Source organism: Neofelis nebulosa, chromosome 3 (genome assembly GCF_028018385.1).
Source record: "Neofelis nebulosa isolate mNeoNeb1 chromosome 3, mNeoNeb1.pri, whole genome shotgun sequence".
NCBI classification, from domain to species: domain Eukaryota; kingdom Metazoa; phylum Chordata; class Mammalia; order Carnivora; family Felidae; genus Neofelis; species Neofelis nebulosa.
Genome location: NC_080784.1, coordinates 1,287,873 through 1,294,518, shown reverse-complemented (window position 1 = coordinate 1,294,518; position 6,646 = coordinate 1,287,873). Strand labels below are relative to the sequence as shown.

Below are 6,646 nucleotides of genomic sequence, written 5' to 3'. Positions count from 1 at the left end.
CAGCTGTCCCAGCATGATTGTTGGGCTTCCTGGATGGGTTGCTAGAGACAGAGGTCTGACTTCCTAGAGACACGTCTGGCTTCAGCAGGCTGGGCCCGCAGGGCTGGTGACCTCTGAGGACAGGGCTGGGCCCCCAGGGCTGGTGACCTCCGAGGACAGGCTGGGCCCCCAGGGCTGGTGACCTCTGAGGACAGGCTGGGTCCCCAGGGCTGGTGACCTCTGAGGACAGGGCTGGGCCCCCAGGGCTGGTGACCTCTGAGGACAGGCTGGGCCCCCAGGGCTGGTGACCTCTGAGGACAGGGCTGGGCCCCCAGGGCTGGTGACCTCTGAGGACAGGCTGGGCCCGCAGGGCTGGTGACCTCTGAGGACAGGCTGGGCCCCCAGGGCTGGTGACCTCTGAGGACAGGGCTGGACCCCCAGGGCTGGTGACCTCTGAGGACAGGGCTGGGCCCGCAGGGCTGGTGACCTTGAAAGATGGGCTAGGCCTCTGGGCTGTGACCTCTGAGGACAGGACTGGGCCCCCAGGGCTGGTGACCTCTGTGGACAGGCTGGGCCCCCAGGGCTGGTGACCTCTGAGGACAGGGCTGGGCCCCCAGGGCTGGTGACCTCTGAGGACAGGGCTGGGCCCCCAGGGCTGATGACCTTGAAAGATGGGCTAGGCCTCTGGGCTGTGACCTCTGAAGACAGGACTGGGCCCCCAGGGCTGGTGACCTCTGAGGACAGGCTGGGCCCCCAGGGCTGGTGACCTCTGAGGATGGGCTGGGCCCTCAAGGCTAGTGACCTCTGAGGACAGGCTGGGCCCTCAAGGCTAGTGACCTCTGAGGACAGGGCTGGGCCCCCAGGGCTGGTGACCTCTGAGGACAGGGCTGGGCCCTCAGGGCTGGTGACCTCTGAGGATGGGCTGGGTCCCCTGAGCTGGTCACCTTGGAGGATGGGCTGGACCCCCAGGGCTGGTGACCTCTGAGGACAGGGCTGGGTGACCTCTAAGAATGGTCTGGGCCCTCAGGGCTCATGACCTCAGAGGATGGGCTTGGCCCCCAGCTGATGATGTCATCCAAAACTGGGTTCTCCTCTTGGTGGATATCCAGCCAAAGAGAATAGGAAAAGGAGGGTTTTACTTGCAACCAGTAAAGGGGAACCCGGGGATCTTTCCAGAAGCAGCATCCCCCCAACAACAGACCTGGGGAAGCTATAAGCCAAGGGGCACACATACCCGCAGAGAGGCTTGCTCAATGGGGAGTTCAGCGCCGAATTGGGGCAGAAGTCATTCTAAGGTGACTGCGTCCAGGTCAAAGTCAAGAGCCGCTGCTGGTGGGGGATCTGACTACTCAGAGGGGGTTAGATCTAGATCCTGCAGAGATCAGCAAGCTATGTGAGAGGCCAGTTGGCCCTTCTGAATACGGTTAGGTGTCTCCTGGCCTCATGGTGGCTGTTTGTTCTTAGACTTTCACAAGATGTCCAGGGGCCTGAAATGACTTTTGTTTTGTTAGGAAAGCTGTATCTATCTTTTTCTGGGGATCCCCCCAACTCTTTCTGCCTACGGTGATGGTGGGAGATGGACTGGCCCCCCAGGGCTAACTGGGGGCGGGGGGGATTCTCCCCAGCCCCCAAGGGCTGCGCAGTTCTACATCCTGTTCTCTTCCATGGTTCCCCGCCAGCCCCATGAGGTAAACTTTGTGGCCAGGGGGCCTGGAATCCGCAAAAGGATGTGCATGTGACCATGACGGTGCTGGAGGGAAAATGAAAATCAGGCCTGTTTGGAGTTCGCCGCATCCCAAACACTGCCTTTATGAATGAGAAATTCACCCACAGGTTTATAAAGTAACCCCAATCGCCTTACAGACCAAACAGCCCTCTTTCCTGTGCTCTGCAGGGAAGGCATTCCAGGAGTTTTTGCTGAGCGGTGGGGGGGGGGGGGGGGGGGGGGGGGGGGGTTGTCCAAGCAAACCTTAATCTCCAGAGCTTTGCACTTCAGTGCTGTCTCAGGGTCCACATTCTGTGTCCTTCTAGAGAGGTGTCTTGTTTATGGGTAAGCCAAAGCATTTCTGAATGAAAAATAGTAATGTTTTCACACCAGATTACCATTCAAATGGTAATTTGAAAACCTCCCCAAAATTTGACCATGGATTTTTTTTTTACTCACTCTGAGGCTACAAGTGTGTTCTCTGAAGGCTCAGAACTCGCTGTGTGATGGGGTCACTCGACTCAATGTGACAGATAACGAGGGAGACACACAGGCGGGCAGGTGCCCCCAAGGAGGTGGGTGGCAGCTGGCAGGAGTGAGGAGGGGAGGGCAGGGCCATCAGGGACCTCAGACCAGCTCGCCCATCGGAGGGTTTCAGTCCGGAAGGGTGAGATCCTGTCTCCATTGAAGGAAATGTAATTATTACCAAAGTCTTTGATGCCTGGATTCCCCAGACAAATAACCGTAGGGGGGATGCAGGGGGGGGGGGGCTGGTTAGAGAGAGGAAGTCATTTTGTGTTCAGATGGAAATCCTGCCTGGGAACAAGATCCAGGGCCGGGGTCCCCTCTGGCTGGACAGAGTCCTTGTCCTAGACCCTCCGGGACACAAGCCTCTCAGACGCGAAGCCTGTTTCCAAGCTCTGAGAAATAGCTCATTTAGAGACAAGAACAGAGATTTAGGGAAGGCAATCAGGCCCAGTAGTCTTTCTAGAACAAGAACACAGCAAAGATGAATGTATTAAGGGCTAACAGTCCACCGCTGTCTGGTGCCCCGGCGAAAGCTGTGTTTATTTTCAAATGGGGACTTCCGTGCCACACCCAGATGTTTCTCTTTTATCGCAATAGGTAGGTAAACTGGGCCTCTGAGAGGTCAAATATTGTTTTTCACTTCCTTTCCTCATGTAAAAATCAAGAACTCTTGCTAACATGTCTATGTTGTAAAGCCCTGGTTGTACTTTGAGACACGGATCTTCTGCCAACCACGGTCAGTAAACGGTCGTGACAAAAATGACTTCTGGTTTTCCTCCTTCTTGGGCCATGGCTCCTATCACAGAAGAAGAATAATAAATTATGTTTTTTATTTACTTTTTTCTAATTTTTTTTAATGTCGATTTTTGAGAGAGAGAGAGAGAGAGAGAGAGCATGAGTAGGGGAGGGGCAGAAAGAGAGGGAGACCCAGAATCCAAAGCAGGCTTCAGGCTCCGAGCTGTCAGCACAGAGCCCAACACAGGGCTTGAACCCACGAGCCATGAGATCATGACCTGAGCTGAAGTTGGACACTTAACCATCTGAGCCACCCAGGTGCCGCATTAGTTTTTTTTTATTTTTATTTTTTTAAATTTATTTATTTTGAGAGAGAGAGAGAGAGAGAGAGAGAGAGTGGGGGAGGGCAGAGAGGGGGGAGGGGCTGAGAGAGAGAGATCGGGAGGGAGAATCCCAAGCCAACTCCAAGCTGACACAGCACAGAGCCCGATGTAGGGCTCAAACCCATAAACCGTGAGATCATGACCTGCGCGGAAATGGAGAGTTGGACACTTAACCAACTTTCACCGTAATTCCTGCCTATTTTAAAATCTGTGGGCACCCAGCGGGCACCCATTTGAAATCGTGGTTTTCGCTGCACTCATCATGTGGAATTACGGGCTCATCTATCTAGCGGGGTCAGCGCTAGGGACGTGTCTGCTCTGAAGATGCCCCTATAACTGGCCTGTCCTTCCCTTCAGGTGGACCTTGATGTGGTTTAACCTCAGGACTGAATTAACTACAAAATCCACCGGGCAAATACATGCAGAACCAAGAGACAGGGAGACAGACAGGGAGGGAGAGACAGGGAGGGAAAGACATAGGGAGTGACAGGGAGGGAGAGACAGAGGAAGAGACAGGGAGAGAGAAACAGAGGAAGAGACAGGGAGGGAGAGACACAGGGAGAAAGACAGAGGGAGAAACAGGGAAGGAGAGACAGGGAGAGAGACAGGGAGAAAGAGATAGAGGGAGAGACAAGGAGGGAGAGACAGGGAGAGACGGAGAGGGGAGGCAGGAAGGGAGGGCTGCTGAGGTAGGGTCAGTCACCCACTAGTAAGATGCTCCTGAGTAAGGAGCCCCCTCCTGGAAGGGGTCTGCATGGCCTTGGCCAAGGGGCCCACGTGCCGCCTGATGTGGGCAGAAGGTGATCAACAGGAGCTCCTGGCTCTGGAAAGAAGGAAGGACACACAAGGGCCCAGCTCAAGTCCGCCTGTTGGGGGTGGGAAGGGGGCTGGGAACCCCTGGACCCAGGGGGCCCTGAGGTGGGGGTCTGTGCAGGTACAGGGGCCATGGGGGAGGGATCGGAGCAGGTAGGGCCTGGGGGTGGGGGGTGGCATTATGGTTTAAAACCGCAGCGCCCTGTTGGTCGTGCATTTCAAATGCCGAGTCGCTGGGCATGATTGCTGAGCTATTGCAGATTGGATAATTGCAAAAGTCTCGTTACTCTGTGCTTTTCACTATTTACCAATTGTGAACGTGTGTTATTCTTGTAAGCAGAAAAGATACATATTTTTTTTAAAGTATTGAATATTTTCACATGAGTATAGCAAATATATCGCTGTTAAATTGAATGAGAAGGAACAGGCAAATTGTGTAAGAAGACTTTTAAAAATACAGTTTAGGGGCACCTGGTGGCTCAGTCCATTTAGCAACTGACTCCTGGTTTCCGTTCAGGTCAGGATCTCATGGTTTGTGGGATCGAGCCCCACGTCGGGCTCTGTGCTGACAGGCAGAGCCTGCTTGAGAGTCTCTCTCTCTCTCTCTCTCTCTGCCCCTCCCCCCATAAATAAATGAACAAATAGTACAGTTATAAAAAGAAGAACAAACCAAAGAAGAGAAGGCAAAGAGGGGAAGGAAAAGGAGAGTGTGGCATCATGACATGGTCCAGGCTCGGCGGGGGGGGGGGGGGGGGGGGGTGTGGGCCGTGAGTGTCCCCCACCGCGAACACCTCCCTTCCTGGGACTGTGGGCCCAGGGCTTTCTGAGCTGACCTCCCCCCGCCACCCGGTCAGTGCTTCACTCCTCTGGGTTTGGAGTTTGCACAGGGGGGAGGGGGGAGTCAGCAGTCCTCTGTCGAAGGCTGTAATTACTGTCCTGGTGTTTTTCTTCTTTAAAAAATTTTTTTTTTACATTTAACATCTTTAAAAAGTGACAGATCCGATGGTGAGTTGGGATTTACTCAAGGGTCAACGAAAGCTAATTATTCCCTCAAGTTCTTTGCTGGAGACCATCGGGTCTACCTGGTTCTCCTGCATAGGGCCTCGTGAGCACAGTGTAGACGGGCGGGTTTCCTGCACTTCCAGTGTGTGTGTGTGTGTGTGTGTGTGTGTGCGCGCACATACACCCGTGCATGTGTGTGATGTGTGTGCGTGTGTGAGTCGAAATGGGCAGCCGGCCCTGTGTGCTGACACCCTGCCAGTGAGCCGGGCACCCAGTTGCCCCAAGACCGGACACTCCCCCAGCCCTGCCCCCAGGGGAGTCCTTATGGAAAGTTAACTGAAGGAGTTCAGGACACAGCACCCCAAAGTTGACGCTTGAGTCTATTGATTACTTTGAGCAGAGGATGATGGAGAACCAGCAGGTGCCTGGAGGGGCTTTCTGTGAATGCTCCCCATCTGCCTGCACACAGACGCCCCCCGGCCCCCCTCTGGCCCCCCACCCCCCACCCCCAAGGAAGCACTTGGTACCAATCCCGTCCCTGGAGTCTGACCCACTGGGAGGATGGACGCTTGTCACAGGCCCCACCCCACACTGTTACACATGGCCACACCTCCCAAATGCCCCTCCCACGGCCCACATCCCCTGCAGTCATTACTCTGCCCGGGAGAAGGGGCAGGGGCCTCAGAACAGCAGTGTTCCCCGTTCAGGAACTCACACACATGATCTCCTGTTGTGTTTGTTTCTTGGGTCCAGCTCTGGAACCCAGGAGGGCAGAGGGGGGGACCCTGGAACCCAGGAGGGCACGGGTTGGGGGGCTTCCTCCCCTACAACCCCCCGAGACCCTGAGACCCCCAGGGAACTGGCCAGCTGCAACTCTAACCCCCTCCCCCTAGGCAGCCTGGCCAGCATCTGTGTACTGGCTCAGGAGCAGGCGTTACTGCCCTGGTAGCGACAGTGGGCCGCTCTCCGTCCTCCAGGTGTCATCCCCCCAGCCCTCCCACCCCCTGCAGCCTTCCTGCTGGAGCAACCCCAGGGCCCCTGATGCAGAAGCAGCTTCCCCGGGGTTCCAGTGGCCCAGTGGCAGGGGTCCGCGGGGACGGAGATCCGTGGGGACAGGGGTTGGGGGACGGGGTCCGTGGGGACAGGGGTCCGTGGGGACGGGGATCTGTGGAGACGGGGGTCAGGGGACGGGGGTCCATGGGGACGGGGATCCGCGGGGACAGGGGTCCGTGGGGACAGGGGTCTGTGGGGAGGGGGGTCCGCGGGGACAGGGGGCATGCATGGGGTCCAGGGCGCGGGGTCCATGGGGACAGGCCGCGGGGACAGTCTGTGGGGACAGGGGTCCGTAGGGACGGGAGTCCGCAGGGACGGGGGTCGGGGGTCCACGGGGGACGGCCCGTGGCCGAGGCCGTCCCAGCTCCATCTCTGGGTCATCCTCCTCTGGGCTTGGCTGCGGGCCTTCAGGGAGACTGCAGGTTCTCTGCACTAACTGCGCCCCAGG

General features: G+C 56.7%; 1 long non-coding RNA gene across 1 annotated transcript; it reads right to left on the bottom strand.

The window, feature by feature from the left end:
• Nucleotides 1–1,378: 1,378 nt before the first annotated feature.
• On the bottom strand, nucleotides 1,379–3,004 carry LOC131506308 (uncharacterized). The gene is made up of 3 exons (XR_009258851.1): nucleotides 2,144–3,004; nucleotides 1,949–2,045; nucleotides 1,379–1,466 (listed from the first exon to the last, which is right to left on the bottom strand). It is a non-coding gene; the product is annotated as an uncharacterized LOC131506308 (long non-coding RNA).
• Between the last annotated feature and the right edge of the window lie 3,642 nt (nucleotides 3,005–6,646).